The sequence below is a fragment of the Halichoerus grypus genome, chromosome 2 (assembly GCF_964656455.1).
Source record: "Halichoerus grypus chromosome 2, mHalGry1.hap1.1, whole genome shotgun sequence".
NCBI lineage: Eukaryota > Metazoa > Chordata > Mammalia > Carnivora > Phocidae > Halichoerus > Halichoerus grypus.
This window is the reverse complement of record NC_135713.1, coordinates 81,261,588-81,279,449: the sequence shown is the minus strand read 5'-3', so window position 1 is coordinate 81,279,449 and position 17,862 is coordinate 81,261,588. Positions and strand designations below refer to the sequence as shown.

Below are 17,862 nucleotides of genomic sequence, written 5' to 3'. Positions count from 1 at the left end.
AACAGAAATAGAAAAGGGTTAATCACCATAGATATTATAGACATTAAAATAGTAAGAAAAAATCATAAATTATTTTATGCCACTAAGTTTGACAACTCAGATGAAACGGACAGATTCCCTGAAAGATACAAATTACCAAAACTTAGTACTCCTACATCTTTTAAAACCTTGCCAGAAAGAATATCCCAGGTCCATGTGGCCTCAATGATGAGTTCTATCAAACATTTAACATAGAAATGTTATCAACTCTCCACAAACTCTTCCAGAAAATGGAAGCAAAGGAAACACTTCCCAACTCATTCTAAAAATCCAAGCAATGATATTGCAAGAAAACCAAAAACCAATATCCATCATGAATAAGAAATGCAAAACTCCTTAACAGAATTTTAGCAGAGTGAATCCCACAATATATAAAAAGGATAATACCTAATGATCAAATGGAATTTGTCCGAAAAAGCAAGGTTGGTTTAACATTCAAAATCAGTCAATGTAATTCATCAATCATATTAACTAAAAAAAACACACAGAAAAAAAAGAGAATCTCAAAAAATATAGAAAAAGCATGTTTCAGAAATGTAAAATTTAACTTTTGAAAAATCAGTGTAATTCACCATATTGACAATATACATGTGATCATCTCAAAAGATGAAAAAAGAAACATTTGACAAAATACAACACCCATTTATAATAAATTCTCAGCAAACTAGAAATAAAAAGGAACTTACTCAACTGGTAACAGACATCTAGAAAAAAAATCTAAAGTCATACATATGAGAAAAAGACTGGGATTCAAAGTCAATATGCAAAAATCAACTTTATTTCTACATACCATAAACAATTGGTGACTGAAATTCAAAAAGCAATACCGCTTAACAACAGCAACAAAACAGGTGCCTGGGTGGCTCAGTTGGTTAAAGTTAAGCGTCTGCCTTTGGCTCAGTTCATAATCCCAGGGTCCTGGGATCAAGTCCTGTGTCAGGCTCCTTGCTCAGTGGGGAGTCTGCTTCTCTCTCTCTCTCTCTCTCTCTGCCTCCCCCCACTTGTGCTCACGCTCTCTCTTTCTTATGCTCTCTCTCTCAAATAAATAAAATCTTAAAAAAAAAACCAGTAGCAACAAAAAAACTGGAAATAATTGGGAATAAATGTAACAAAATGTGTGCAAGACCTGTACAGTGAAAACCATAAAACACTGTTGATAAAAATTAAAGATCTACACATATGAAGAGATACACCATGTTTATGGAGAAGATCCAATTCTCCCCAAACTAATCTATAGATTTGATACAATTCTACTGAAAATCCAAGTAAGCCTTTTTATAATAACTGGCATGCTTATTCTAAAATGTATATGAAAAGAGGCACCTGGCTGACTCAGTCAGTAGAGCATGCGACTCTTGATCTCCGGGTTGTGGGTTGAAGGTAGAGATTACTTTGTTTTTTCTTTGTTGTTGTTGCTGTTTGAGATTACTTTTTAAAAATTTTTTTAATTAAAATTTATATGAAAATACAGAACACCTAGTACAGCTAAAAGAATCTTGAAAAAAGAAAAAAAGAAAAAAAGAAAAAAGCAAAGTCAGAGGACTTAGACTATCTTACTTCAAGACTTACATTTAAGCTGTCATAACCAAGATGGTCTAATACTGACTAAAAGAAAGACAGATCAATGGTACAGAATATAAATTAGAATATACCTATGATCAGCCAATTTTCAACAAATGCATCAAATTAATGCAATGAGGAAAGAGTGGTCTCTTTAACAAAGACAGCTGAAACAACTCCATATTCACATGAAAAAAAGATGTAACTCTACCCTTACACCTCACACTTTATATAAAAATTAATCCAAAATGGATTGCAGACATAAATGTAAGAGCAAAAACTATAAAATTTCTTAAAGAAAACATATGAGAAAATCTTTGTGACCCTCGGTTAAATTCTTGTGATAAGACACAAAAGATATGAACTATAAAAAAAGAAAATCAGCAAATTGGCTTTTATCAGAAGTAAAAATTAAAAAAAAGAAGTAAAAACTTTTGCTTTTCAAAATACTGTTAAGAAAATGGGACAAAATATTTGCAAAAGATTAATCTGATAAAGGATTTTAATCCATAATACTTAAGAGCTCTTATAATTTAGGGCGCCTGGGTGGCTCATTCGTTAAGCGTCTGCCTTTGGCTCAGGTCATGATCTCAGGATTCTGAGATCGAGCCCCGCATAGAGCCCCGCATTGGGCTCCCTGCTCAGCAGCGAAGCCTGCTTCTCCCTCTCCCAATCCCCCTGCTTGTGTTCCCTCTCTCGCTGTGTCTCTCTCTTTCAAATAAATAAATAAAATCTTTAAAAAAAAAAAAAGAGCTCTTATAATTCAAAAATAAGGTAAGAACTCAATTTTCTAAAATAGACCAAAGATTTTAAAGACACTTCTCAATATATACAAATGGAAAATAAGCACATGAAAAGATGCTCAACATCCTTAATAATTAGGAAAATGCAAATTAAAGCCACAATGAGATGTAACTAGATACAACATATCCACTAGAGTGACTAGAATTAAAACACTGATAACACTAAATGATAACAAGGCTGTTAGGTGAACTTTCATACATCGTTAGTGGGAATGTAAAATGATACAATCACTTTGGAAAACAGTTTGGATTACGTCTTTAAAATTGGTGAACTTTGTATAATTTATACCTCAATAAAGCTGAATTTTAAAAATCAACTTGACAAAATATTTTTAAATAAGTAAAATAAAATTCTGATAATATCTTGTAGTGGTTTAATAGTTTTTAAATACTAGCTAATTTTTTCCCCTATTCTTACATTCTTCCTCCATTCAAGTAGTAGCTAGGCTCACCTTGCCTCAAGAAAAGCAGTGACAGCAGAAAGTAGAAATAAGGAGCCTTTTTGAATTTCAAAATCCCAGGCCTTGAGAATAAGTAGGAAGGATTCAAAACATACGCTTACCAAGTCAGGCAGGTGAGTAATACAAAACGAAAAAGGGAATGTGGGGATTGGAATGAGCAAACCCTGTTAAGGAGCCACTATACAGCTCCAACTGATTTTTACCATATAGAAATGTGGGTCCAGTGTTGCCAGATCATTCTTTCCACCCCACCCCCCAAAAATCTGGAAATTCAGATTTTTATGTGAATTTGCCCAATTTTTGAAATACTTCCCAAGTAAAATGCACTTCTGTGGGTCAAATTCAGCCCATGTATTTGCAATATCTGGCACAGAAAACAGATTTAGAGCACTCTAAAAACAAAGAAAAATAAGACTTCCTCACCCTCTGGACTTGATGCAAATTCCCTGAATGGGGAAAAGAAAAGTCAAAGGAACAATGGATTTAGACAATTGCTCTTACAAGAGAACAGAGGCAATCTGTGGCCTACTTCCTAGGTACAGACTCAGGAAGGTAGGAAGATCCCACAGAACTGAAAGGGATAATGTAACAGGCAAACAAGATACTATCCTCAGAATTTCCCAGGCCCCACTCAGGCCCAGCAAAGATTAGACAAGGAGCAGTCTCACAGAATTCTCCATATCTTAGTGGAGTTTGGGGATCACAGAAAGATTACAATGTTATCAGTAGCATGGAAATTCTAAGAAGAGTTGCTTTACCAGCTAATACCTTGTGGATGAGAATGAGGAATGAGCAGCAACCTATGATGACCCATAACTTCAGAAATAAAATGAAAGGATGAGCATTTCTACAAATGCCACCACTGTGAAAAGATGAAGATGTCTAGTAGGACCCACCACTCCCATCCAAGAATTAGGAGAGGTAAGAGAAATGGAAAAAGTAAGAGACCCCTAATTAAGAATAAAATTTTAGTCACCTGGGCTGAACAGAAGTTCAAAATAGAAACTGAGTTTCCAAAAAAATAACAAAAAGTATATCCCTTGAACATCTGACATTGTAGACAGATGTACTTCTACCCTCTGTTGTAAGCAGGAAGGTTATCAAGGGAAGGGGGAAGCATTTTCTTTTCTTTCTTTGGAAGAATTACACCAAATAAATATTGGATTTGGTAATATGCCCTAAAGATAGGCTATCAGAGCATAAGACTTCAAATCACTATTACTCAAGAGACTACAGAACTAAGCTCTTCAGATGACCTCTGGAACAATTTCACTAGATAGACTGAATTATCAAACACATTTATTAACTTTCCCAAACTCGTTTTGCAAATAATACATTATCTTAGGGCAAGTGTAAATGATTGGTAACACTAAACAAAATGAGTAAAATGTACTCATTCTGCAACTATTTAACTAAATACAATAATAGTACCTCCAGAATCCAGTTTTTACACTGGGAAAAGTGTTTATCTGAGGGAGGCATTAACAAGGCGGAAGCAGAGAGGCTGTCAGTGTGTGAGCGTGTGTTTAAAAAATTGTATTTCTAATTTTTCTAAAATGACCACATACATAGTCCTTTAATTTCCAGAAAATAATTAGAAAGTATGTATTTTAAAATATAAGACAAGGCTTTTAATTACCTCTTCAATATCTTGTTAGAAATTTAACAGCAGATTGTCTGATTAAACATGATTAATACCCAGATCTACACTGTTGCAATTAATCCTAGCAATTCAGGCAAGTAGCCTATTTTAGTGCAAATATTCAGATAGCCAAGTAGTTATGGCAGCTGTGGCACAATAGAACCTCTGAGCTTCAATATTCTTCTCTATAAAATGGGGACAAATACCTGCACAGCCTAACATTTGCAACAGCATCCAGCACGGTGTCCAGTATTTAATAAGCCCACAAAAATATTTGCTCAATTAGCTACCACTGACTTCACTTCTACTGGCCTCTAGAAGAACAAATCAATGAAATCTTTCTAGGAAAATAGTCATCTATCCCATCATGGTACTGTAGTACTCTTCCAAAGGTAAAACAGACCTTCAGTAATGTCACTCAGTGTAAGCTGTCCCTGAACAATCACCTCCATTTTTACTGTAGTGTTTATATTAATAAATGCAACTGGGTAAGTGCCTACGAATTCTCCTGATACCCTGCAGCTCTGCTCTCATTTGAAAAAATATTCCTGGCATGAAGTGAGTCGACCTTGCCTCCCTGATCTCAACCCTCTAAGTGTGATGAAGTCATCACTCCTAGAATAAAATTCACAAATTTTTCTGTGGTCTCTCAGCCTTTTCATTATTTGCCTCTGCCTAACTCTTAACCTCATTTCCTACCACTCTCCTCATCCATGCACTGCACTTCTTGCTGACCCTTGAAGACACCAAACCTAAGTCTATGCACTTGTCTCATCCTACTACCAGGTGCATACTGCCGTAAAACTCATATAGCTTGTTCCCTCACATCATTCAGATTTCTGTTTAAATATCACCTCCAGAGAGAAAATTTCTTTAATAACTCTTTCCAAAGTAGAATAGTCCATTATTCTCTATCCCCTTAACTTGCTTTTTTTTCCTCCCCACAGCAAATCAAAAATATACTTATCTGTTTTAATGTAAGCTTGATAAGAATTGAGACTTCATCTCATTAACTGTTACACATCAAGAGCCTAGAACATGCCTGGCATAAAGTGACACTGAATTATCATGGACAGTGAATCTGTTTAACTAAGTGGGAATATTTGAATATTCAAGAAAGGTTTCAAATAAATAACAATGGAATGAGGAATACAAAGACCAGTAATGGTTATGGTGGCCATGTGAACCTAGAATACCTGTGGAAAGAAAAGGTAAAAGTCTGGAGGAACTGGATTAGCACCAGAATTAGAGAGTTTTTTAGTAGCTTGAGGATGATCGGCAGGATGGATGCAAAAGGAAGCCAAGCTGCAGTTGGTTGAGGCCTGAGCTGAAAGGAGAAAAATCTCTTTTTAATCTCACCTATTCTCCCTCATCTTCCTTCCTCTAATGTTTATTGTCAGCGTCTACCCACTTTTGCCATCTCTTTACCTCCTCCTCTTTTGCTTCCTCTGTCATAAACTGTTTTTTCACTTGTAGATTATACTCAAAGAGTTTTTTCCTGTGAATCAGTAGTCTCAGCAGAAGAAAATCTCTCTAATGAGAAACTATTAAGAATATCTTTGATATTCCTTTAAATGCCAAGGAGAACACCAACATCATTATCAGCAGTATCACACTCATCATGAAGGCAATAGACTGAAACAGAGAATCATAAAGCCATTCCCTTTAACAAAGTCTTACATCAAGAATTGAATGCTTTATGTCTTCATCTGTTTAATTTTCTTCTCTTCCTTCTCCAGAATATATCTTTAAAATACAATCAACATGCATTGCTTATTAACTTTATTGAGGTATAATTGATATATAAAAAATTGCACATATTTAATGTATGCATTGTGATGGGTTTGGACATATGCATGCACCCCTAATACCATCGCCACTATCAAGGTACTATAAACATATCTATTATCTCCAAAACTTTCCTAGTATTTCTCTTGTGTCTTTGATTTTGTTCTGTCCTAAGAACACTTAACATGAGATCTATCCTCTTAACATATTTTAAAGTTCAACTATCATATTGTTAACTATAGGCACCATGTTTTACAAAAAAGAATCAACAACTTTGACTTTTATCCTCACACTCCATTAAAAAACTCATGACATATCCACTAAAGTATATTTGCTAAAATCCTAAGCCTGACATTACCTTTTTTTAAGTTGATCCTGGTGCCTATTAATGGAAGAAGAAAGAAGAAGGAAGAAGGAAGAAGAAAGAAGAAAGGAGAAAGGAGAAAGGAGAAAGGAGAAAGAAGAAAGAAGAAAGAAGAAAGAAGAAAGAAAGAAGAAAGAAGAAAGAAGAAAGAAGAAAGAAGAAGAAGAAGAAGAAGAAGAAGAAGAAGAAGAAGAAGAAAAGAAAGAAAGAAAGAAAGAAAGAAAGAAAGAAAGAAAGAAAGAAAGAAAGAAAGAAAAGAAAAGAAAATTGACAAAACAGTACCAGCAGGCCTATAAATGATTGTATATCCCCACCCCTCACCAAATGACACTGGCATTCAACTGGACTTTTTGAAGAATAAACTCTAACACCTTAGCAGCAGCCAACATAATAGCATCTATTAATTTTAAAGACCTCTCAAAATTTCTTATCCCAGAAGGTCAACTTACTCATTTGGAAACCTCCCATAAGTGGTTACAGGTAGAACGTGATCTCTTTAATTCAAACTGAGTCTTAAGAAAGTAAACTGTACATTGGGGAGGGTATGTGTTATGGTGAGCACTGTGAATTGTGTAAGACTGTTGAATCACAGACCTGTACCTCTGAAACAAATAATACATTATATGTTTAAAAAAAAAAAAAAAAAAGATAGTAGGAAGGGAAAAATGAAGGGGGGGGAATCGGAGGGGGAGACGAACCATGAGAGACTATGGACTCTGAGAAACAGAGGGTTCTGTGGGGGGGGAGGGGGTGGGAGGATGGGTTAGCCTGGTGATGGGTATTAAAGAGGGCATGTATTGAATGGAGCACTGGGTGTCATACACAAACAACGAATCATGGAACACTACATCAAAAACTAATGATGTAATGTATGGTGATTAACATAACATAATAAAATAAAATTAAAAAAAAAGAAAGTAAACCGTAAATCAAAATTTTAGGAGAAATTCATAATGAAGTTCATGCTTTGCCCATTAATCCTAGAGAGCAAAGAAAAATCCAAGCAAGGAGAAATGGGCTTATTTCTTTTAATATCAGGCATATTCACAAATGACAAAGCATTAAGATTTATAAACTACATGATGACCTACTTACAGCTAATCAATATATTCAATAACAAACAAGATGTCAAGTCATAAATGATTTATTTCATTATTTTGGTAACTATGCTTAAATTAACTTCAATTATAACCGTAATTTCAAGACTTAAGAGAAAAAAAAAGTTAATTCTACAAATTAAAAATCAAATGCCTAGAGTATTCCTCTCCTCTACATCTTTCCCTATTTCACCTTTCCAACTCCCCACACCCACACACCCTGTCTCTGTCACTGTACATTCAAGTCTAGAATACTATTAAATCTGATAGAGTTTGTATAAAATATGTGTAGCTAGCAGTGTGGCTTTATTACTTGCTTTTGTGAGTTTCAAGACTGAAGGATGTTATTACCAATGCAAAAGGGTGATCATTTCTGTATATGTCTCTCCCCAGCCCTTACCAAAGCTGTGCCTTCACTGACATGTATTCAGTAGAGAAAATGACAAGTGCAGAATATGACAACTGTTTGTATTTGTCTGTATTAATACCACAACATATTTACCAACCATGAAGGGAAAGGTCCAAATTTACTTTATTTAGCAGCCTAATCTAGCTTAAAACAAAATACATGTCCTTAAAGCATTTCTATTCTGAAATAACTCATTACTATAAAAGGTAAGTATTTACAGGACAGAAATCTAGAACAACAGTAAGAGCAGCAAATATTCATTTTCATTTTCACTAAGTTGGTGTTACTGAAATGCAAAAATGCTATCGGTGTAGTAAAATAAACATGAAAGGGTGCTCAATGTACAAAGAAAACATGAAAATTCCTACTGACAACAATGAAAACAAAAATTGTATTTTCTCTTTTCCTTTCACATGCCCTTTTTGTTAGCTTGAGAGCTTATGATGTTATCTGTATACTATCATAAAAATAATATTGGTTGCAGTGTGCCTAGATAGAGGCTTAAAAAATAACTAAATAAAATTATATTTCTCTGTGTCCCATAAAAGATACATCATACAGGACCCAGTTCTCGTTTCCCTATGTTACAAGCTATGGTAAATGCAGCTAAACAAGAGAAAAATACCTAAATAACTCTCAGAAGTAGCATACACAGCAGACATTATATCTTTGTTGAAATCTCAAATCTTACATTATCTAAAGATTTAAAACTGAATTTAGTAAAATTCTAAACTCATATTGTGCTTATGCTTTTTGTAAGTGGCTATATATTCCTAGTAACATGTTTGTATCTGATGTTACCCATATAAGTAAAAGCATAGAGTCATTTTAGGGATTAATAGAAAAACAGACATCTGCATGGAACATTTCCCTCATTAGATATTATCATGTTAGCATATTTTTCCTATTTCTGATTTTACTACAAAATAAAATGAGCTGACTTTTACCCTTAAGATTCTCTCTATATACTGCCAATAATGCAAATACTTTAATTGCACATTAGAAGAATCTCATTTTCCTCTAAAAATTGCTATAGAAATTAGCCCCAAAGAGACTTCATAACATATAAAAATCAAAAAATGACTAAGTCAAATTGGCATGCCAGCTACCACTTACACCAAATGTTACTTTAAACATTACTTTTAAATTAAAAGCTATCTTCAGGGAATCCCCGGCGAGATCACATGGGTCATTAAAATGTTATCTGGCCTCTTCCTAAATTAGTGCCAAACTGAATCAATTAGGCAAAAATCAATTAGCCAAAAACTATACATTAATCAACTGACTTAACAACTAGCCAAACTGTATATTCAAAAAGCAATTCACTCTTTTGTCAGAAGGTCATATTTGGGGATAGTGGGAGTATAAATTGACACTTTTCTAGAAAGCAACTTAGGTTAATATATATCAAATGTTAATGTTAATTTTCTTTGACCAATAATTCTACTTCTAAGAATTATCCTAAAGAAATAATAAGAAATGCATATAAAGTTTATATATATAAAGATGTACATTCTAAATTTACTTATTGGTAGGCGCCCGGCTAGCTCAGTCAGTAGAGCATGAGACTCTTAAATTTACTTACTGGAGCAGGAAAAAAATGCAAACTTCAAAAAGAACTTAGTTAAAAAAATGAATACTGTGCAGCCATTTAAATCACAATTGTGAATAAAATGTAATGACCTAATAAAATTCTCAGCACATACATAGAAAGTACACCAAAATATTTACAGTGATTTCCTCTAGCTGGTACAATTATAGGCTATTTTTATATATCCTTTTTACATTTTTAGAAGCTAATATTGCTATTCAGGAATATTTGGGAGTGCAGTCAGTAAAGCATGCAACTCTTGATCTTGGGGTCATGAGTTCAAGCCCCACATTGGGCATACAACTTACTGAAGAAAAAAAAAAAAGAATATTTGAATATTCTACATTGAACTATTATAAACAAATGGTTTTTGTTAAAAGGCATTTCACTGAGTGATAGTCATAAAATATTTCACGTAAATGGTGAAGAAAGGACTCTTGGTCCTAAGTAGACGATTGTCATAAGCTGGTTTCACTGGAAGCACTAAGGACAGAGATACCCTTCCCCTGTTAATATCTATTAACTATCAAAATAGTAGAGCATTCACGCTAACAATTTGTATTTCCATCTAGGGGTAAATTTACTTAACAACAAATTTCTCAGTACCGGTAATTAGTACAACAAAACACTGCATTTCTCAATAGAGGCAGTTAGTACAACAAAACTGAGAAAGGGATAGGAACCAGATTTATTGAGTATGTAAAAGACAAGAAGCTAAACCCTTTACATATTCCGTTTAATCCATACGACATTATAAAGTAGGTATTATTATCCCCGTTTTCAGAGGAGGGAACTGAACCTAAGAAGTTAGGCAATTTATCTAAGTTTACAAAGCTACTTACTGATACTGGAATTTGAACCCAGCTTTTCCATATGCCAGAACCCCTAATGATATCAGCGAAAGAAATGAAATAACTGTAATGATGGGATTGTTCATCTTGCATAAGATAATAGTCTTGAAAATATTTCAACTATAAAGCACTAAATAATTTTGGAAAAGGCAACTGCTAATTTAGTGAAAATTACTAGTTTTTAACAGATTCTACATAGTCAAGAGAAAGGCAAATAAACATTTTAACTAATGTTCAACAAGATAATACCTAATATTAACTGTTTCTGAAAATAAGAGATGTTTAATAAATATTTGGGGTACTGAACCAAACTAACCTGAGAATGGCTGACTATATATATTATAATATTTCCCTGTCACTTTCCAAAAGATACATGAACACACTCTCACTCAAGATATAAAAAATAAAGTTTACTAAATTATAATATTATATATAATTAATATGTTAGACAACTGTTAATCATTAGGTAGAAAAGATGTGTGTATGTCAGAGGTTGCAGGGGTGGGGATAGTTACATATATATGGAGAAAGAAATCCCACATACAGGATGGTAGTCCCTAGTAAAATCAACGCCATATTGATTAAGGATCTAGAAGTGGATGAAATAATTAAGAAAATTTCCATTTAACTCTTAAAATCCAACAATTAAAAATTTTAATCTGAAAGCTACTTTCCTTTACATAAAGCATTCCAGTGATTTCTGTAATTTTCCTATTTAGATAAAGCTATTTGAAATAATAGCTCCTGGCATACCTGGGTGGCTCAGTCTTTAAGCGTCTGCCTTTGGCTCAGGTCATGATCCCAGAGTCCTGGGATCGAGCCCCGCATCGGGCTCCCCACTCCATGGGAAGTCTCCTTCTCCCTCTCCCACTCCCCCTGCTTGTGTTCCCTCTTTTGCTGTCAAATAAATAAATAAAATCTTTTAAAAAATAAAATAATAGCTCCTAATAATTTAAATAATCTGTTAAAATGCTGCTAACCAAGTCAGAGTTAAATGGCTATGGTTTTGATTCACAAACATATGCTCTGAATAATTTTTGCCTATTTTTACCAATATATAAAATCTACACCATCTATACCATTAAGATCATTAAACCAAGTTAAGGCTCATGTATCCTGTAAATTTCCAAAGGTCAAACTTTTTGTTGCTGATGAATGCACCGAAGGTCAACTTTACATATGCATTTGAAATAGACAAAGCAATTTAAACTGCTACAGACAATCAAGGAGCAAAGTGGGACTAAAGCACACCAACTATGTATACTTTATATACATATATATTCAACAGCGCTACAGTAGACTCTTAAAGATTAAATGTGTGTGCACACACACACCCCAAAAATTACCCCTCTGAAGATACAAAGGAATTAAGAGTATCTAGTAGAAGAACAGATTCTGAATGTGTTGATATTTCTCAAAACTGTGTTCAAATTTAAACTCTGGCACAGCATGGATAAGTGACTCATGGATAATCAAGAAATTAATTAGCACCACACCCAAGATTATTTGCACATTTTAGAGTTTAAATAAGACCAACTTGTAAAAATTTTATCAGTATGCTTTATGTCTTCTTCATAATCATAAATTATACAATTTAAGTGAATAAACAGAAAAATATGGACCAAAATTGTAGTATTAATTAATATCACCTAAGATTATTAACCAAGATAGAATTATAATTAAGATGGAAATGATTAATAAAATCTGTTGAATTAAACTTTTAAAATTAGTCTCATCTACTGTTTTCATAATTATATTTTTCAGGCAATTTTTATGTAAAATTGTCAATCTTGTCATATTTAAAACTTGTATAAGATTGTGCTCACTTCGGCAGCACGTATACTAAAACTTGTATAAGATTTGTAAATATATGTCAATTTTTAACCAGTTCAGAAAGTAAAAAAGGTTGAAAAAAAAAAGAATCACATAGTAATTTCTGAAAATGTTTAAATAATTTGTCACAGTTAGTCAGGTGTTAAGGTAACTCATCTTACATTCCCAGACCAAGCACATGCCTGTGACACTACAAGTAGTCAGTTACAACTGAGGTTTCATCCTTCAGCAGGCTGTATCAAATTATTTTTTATTAAGATTTACCACCCTGAACATTGAGTGCATGTATGCCTAGGCCCATTTTTTTGGTAAGAGGACTAATATCTTTTTTTTTTTTTTTTTTAAGATTTATTTATTTGACAGAGACACAGCAAGAGAGGTAACACAAGCAGGGGGAGTGGCAGAGGGAGAAGCAGGATCCCCGCTGAGCAGGGAGCCCGATGTGGGGCTCGATCCCAGGACCCTGGGATCATGACCTGAGCCGAAGGCAGACACTTAATGACTGAGCCACCCAGGCGCCCCGAGGACTAATATCTTTAATCACAGACTCAAGTGACTATATGGCACCAAAAAAAGTTAAAAGCTACAGATTGAAACAAAATAGGGAATTGTTAAATGTAAGCTGTGTCTCTCAAACACACAGTAGAGAGCTGAGGTACCTCTAAGAACAACAGTTCAGAAGAAAGAGGTCAACTCTGGAAGAAAAGGGGGGTTTTTTGTTTACCCCCTTTTCGTCTTGTTTACCGCTCTTGTTGTTTTGCCTGTTAACCAAAAGTAGATTACTACAATTCTTCATTGTTTATTCGTCTTGTTTAACCGCTCTTGTTGTTTTGCCTGTTAACCATTTTATTCGTCTTGTTTACCGCTCTTGTTGTTTTGCCTGTTAACCAAAAGTAGATTACTACAATTCTTCATTGAATTCAACTGCCACAAATGCAGCTACTGGTAGGTATACTACAGCACACTTTAGAAAGGAACACTATGGTTATCATTAAGTTAAATGTACCTACCACAAGTGAACAAATATGGGGGTACATACTAGATAATTCTCTTTGGAATCCAGACATTAGCTTATTAAATACTCTGTTTTATTAATTCCTGTAATCCTTGCTTACTCTTTAACTCAGTAAAATAGTGGCTAAATCTTATGTGATAAAGTAAGCTAGATTTCACATTAATTTTCCTCTATACACCACTTAAAATCTTCTTTTGGGGAGCCTAGGTGGCTCAGTCGGTTAATCATCAACTCTTGGTTTCGGCTCAAGTCATAATCTCATGGGTTGTGAGATCAAGCCCTGTGTTGGGCTCTGCACTCAGCAAGGAGTCTGCTTGAAGAGTCTCTCCCTCTGCCCCTCCCCCACACTCACTCTCTCTCTCTCTCTCTCTCTCTCTCTCTCTCTCTCTCTCTCTAAAATAAATAAATCTTGGGGCACTTGGGTGGCTCGGTCGTTAAGCATCTGCCTTCGGCTCAGGTCATGATCCCAGTGTCCTGGACTGAGCCCTGCATTAGTCTCCCTGCTCAGTGGGGAGTCTGCTTCTCCCTCTCCCACTCCCCCTGCTTGTGTTCCCTCTCTCACTGTGTCTCTCTCTGTTAAATAAATAAATAAAATCTTTAAAAAATAAAAAAATAATAAAATAAAATAATAAAATAAAATAAATAAATCTTTTTTTAAAAATCTTCTAATATTGAGTATACCTATTTTATAGGTAAACACCATACAGCCCTGCCCCACCAAGCTCACTGTACGTGCTCATCCTCATGTGAAATGTAACTTAGATGCTCCAATTCCACTACATTAAGAAAAAGCCAAGTTTCAGATTTTACACTGCCTGATTACTAAGACCACATTAGCTCACTACTAGTGGGTTACTCACCTTATCAACTATTCATATTAAATCTTTGGATGCAATGAAATTTAACAATGCTATTTTTATGTTGTGCAAAAAAAAAAAATCATTCAGTCTGTTTTCCCTTTTTGATTACAGTTCATTTAAGGAAAAAATGTTGCTGTATGGCTTGACAATGTTTTATGTGTCTTCGGCTGATAGAACATACAAAACGTTTGAATAGGCCCATTTATTTGAGCAGACGTATTAAATAATACTTTAAATGTGAACATGCATGTCATAAATTTTGTAGTCTCTTTAAAGTAGGATAAATCTGGTATTTAAAATAGTCTTTGTTCAAAGCCATTTTTTTTTCTAACCGTCATAAAGGGACTCTGATTTGTGCTGCATGAACAATGCCAGCATCATCATTTTAATGTTATCCATATGGGCTTCTAATAATAGATAAGAGTCTACATTTGTATTATATGTCTTAGAGACATTTAAAATCTAGATAAGGAAAGGCTGATTTCATTGGCCCCATAGTTAAAGGAAAGCAGACCCTAATTAAAAGAATTCTGTTCTGAATTAACTAGTTTGACATGTGCTAATTGACAGTTCCTGTGAAATGGTTCTAATTAAAGTCAATATGTCTTTTTCAATTAAAAGGAAATTAAGAATATACTAATATACATTAACAACTTAATCTGCCTTCAATATCCCATACATCAGCTGCTTTTTCCCCCCTAACGTTATTGAAGAACCATCTGACATGAATCATCTACTGTTTGCTTATGGTATCTCATTATTACTTCACACGAGCACAGCAGTAGTATATGTCCCCTTGAGGAAGAGAGTAACCTGCACATGCTTTAATTTTCAGAGCTCCCAACTTTTAATTCATTAAAAATAAACCCAACTTTTTAGAATTTAGAAAATGGACATTCTTATTAAGAATTTTTGCTAACTAAAAACAAAGACAAGTGTTCTCAATTAGTTGGCCTTTTTACTATAGGCCTTAGAGGTAATTGCATTCTGCTGGAAAGAAGGCTGGACTATGTTTTCATCATTTGGCTTGATTCAAAGCAAAGCTTGATTTGAGCAACATATAGAAAACAACCTTCAAATTTGTTCTGTTTCCCAAGTGAAATTTTGGGGAAATCTCAGGTGGGAATACTTTTCATATATACAAAAAGAAAATAGAAAGCAAGATTGTTTAAATGCCAGCACTAACAGAAGGCCCATCATATTCACTGAAAATATAACATTAACAAAGCTGTTTATAGCAACATAATTAAATATTCAAATATGCATTACAAAGCTACGGTGTTAATAATTTTAATGCTAGCAAAAGTAATATTAAACTCAAGCACCAATACTAATGTACACAGCATTAAAATCACATGGAAAACTATGCAAAAGATTAAAACTATTTTCTTTTGTAGATGATTATAATTTATATTTTAATTATAATTAAAAATATTCTAAAGTTTTAATACTATCAAGATACTATATGCAGTCCTTTCATATGATACAGCTGATGTTCTGATGGGAGTTCCATCACAACCCCCTTTTAAACCCCCAGTTTAAAATTCAACCATAAAATGTGGCTACTTAGAGAAATAGGAAATTATTTTACTTAATTTCACTAACATTAATTTATGTATTTTTAATACAGAACAAAAAAAGGTAAACAAGTCATTTTCACTTTTCCACTTTTATTCACTTATATTTTAAAAACATTAAATTTGCTATCACTTGTAGCATTCTGAGTATGTGTGGGAGTGATGGAGACACAGTCAGCCCACCAGTCAATGCAAGATCTCTCACTGAAAGCATTTTTCCCAAATGTACTCTATTATTCTTTTCCAAGTAGTACCAAAAACTTTAATGGGGACTCTAAAATCAGGTGAAGTCTCGTAAATTTCCAGAATGAGTAAATGCATATTAACCCATGTTCAAAAAGCACCTCTATGTGATTATAAATATATTCAGACTCAATAGTCAAAACGCAGTGGACTTTATCACCATTTGGAGCCCCTAGTTTGATTTTCAATCCCAGGATCTTGCTCCTCGAGCTGGCATTGACAAAATGCTGCAGTAACAGCATGTACTCAGCTTTCTGAAATGGGAGGGAAGCCAATGCAGCAACTTTTCTGCCCAACTAAAGAGCATTGTCTATAGCAGGCCTACACAACATAAGGCCTACAGGCTGCACACAGCCATGAAGCAATTGTTCATGACCCACCTACAGATTTGAGAAGGGGATCAAGTAGAAAGACAGACAATATGGCACCCACGTCCGGAACAAGAGATACAGCTGTTCCACAGATTCCACCTCTTAGTTTACATGTTATAATACCCTGTATATAAACCCATGATAAAAATCAATGTGACTGGTCAACCCTAACAACAAAGGCATTCACTGTACCCATGCTAGACTAATATAGAAACTTCCTAACAGGCAGAAACTATATAGAACTAAAACTAGGAAAAACCTGTAGCATTCATCTGACAGCTTATCTTCTTTGAGTAGTCAATAAATATTTATTGATGATCCTCATAGTTCATACTTTCTATAAGAACTTCTTTTCATCTCTTTCTCTTGTTCTTGTCATTTACTTACCCATGGGTGACCATAAAACTTAATGTCCGAACTGGAACACTTTTAAAAATGAATACAGCGGGGAGTAGTATCATGGACGATGACAGAGTAGGAAGCTCTAGAATCAGTCCCTCCACCAAAACAACTATCAAGCTGGTAAAAACAAAAACAAAAACAAAACAAAAACCTGTTAGAAACAACTATTTCAGAACTCTGGAGTCTAGTTGAACATTGTAGCATCCAGGGGAGTACTTGATGAAGAAAGAGACTAAGTTCTAGTGAATTCCAGCATTACACATAGCAGCTACAATCCACAAGCCCTGCCAAAAGTAACCATGGGGACAACAGCCTAAATTCCTGATGCAGCTTTCCGACATCAGGGCAGACACTAGAGACCTTCTCCTCTAAAAACTAAAGTTCTGTGTTTTGATCTACATGGCAGTTCACTGTGGGGCCAAGACAGAGGCCTGGCCATTGGTTCAACCCAGGAGGTTGCTTTGCTTGCATCACTGAAGGAAGTCACAGAGACATAATACCCTTTTAAATTTTTTTCCCCTCACTGGATCCAGGTATATAAGGAAATCTCTGTCAGGTCACTGGCTGACCACAGAGATAACAGAATATAGACTTCAGTGACCACACATGACAAGAAATACAGTCTGCAAACACAACATGGAAAAGTCAATAAACAAATGAATGACCGCAGCCTTCATCAAGTAACAATAGCAAACCTTGGTGTAGAGGGAAGAATTTGATTTCAAAAATTACAATATTCAAAATGTCCAGATATCAACAAGAAAATTATAAAGCACATAAACGGAAAAATATTACTCATTCATAGGAAAAAAAAAAACTGACAGAAACCATCCTAAAAAAGCCCAGACACTGAACTTAGTAGGCAAATACTTTAATTTACTACCTTAAATATGCTCAATGAGCTGAAAAAAGCCATGGACAAAGAACCAAAGTAAATTAGGAAAAGTATGTATGAA

General features: G+C 34.4%; 1 long non-coding RNA gene across 13 annotated transcripts in view; it reads right to left on the bottom strand.

The window, feature by feature from the left end:
- The window catches only part of LOC118536848 (uncharacterized), a 661,957-nt gene that overhangs the window by 552,790 nt on the left and 91,305 nt on the right, over positions 1-17,862 (bottom strand). For 11 of the 13 annotated variants that reach the window (XR_013445694.1, XR_013445698.1, XR_013445706.1 and 8 more), the window contains one exon: positions 16,892-17,023. The exons of 1 other annotated variant lie outside the window; for it this stretch is intronic. This is a non-coding gene — a long non-coding RNA (uncharacterized LOC118536848). Of the gene's footprint in view, positions 1-15,966; positions 17,024-17,862 lie in introns of those variants that run through there. One more of the 13 variants, XR_013445696.1, reaches the window with a different exon arrangement.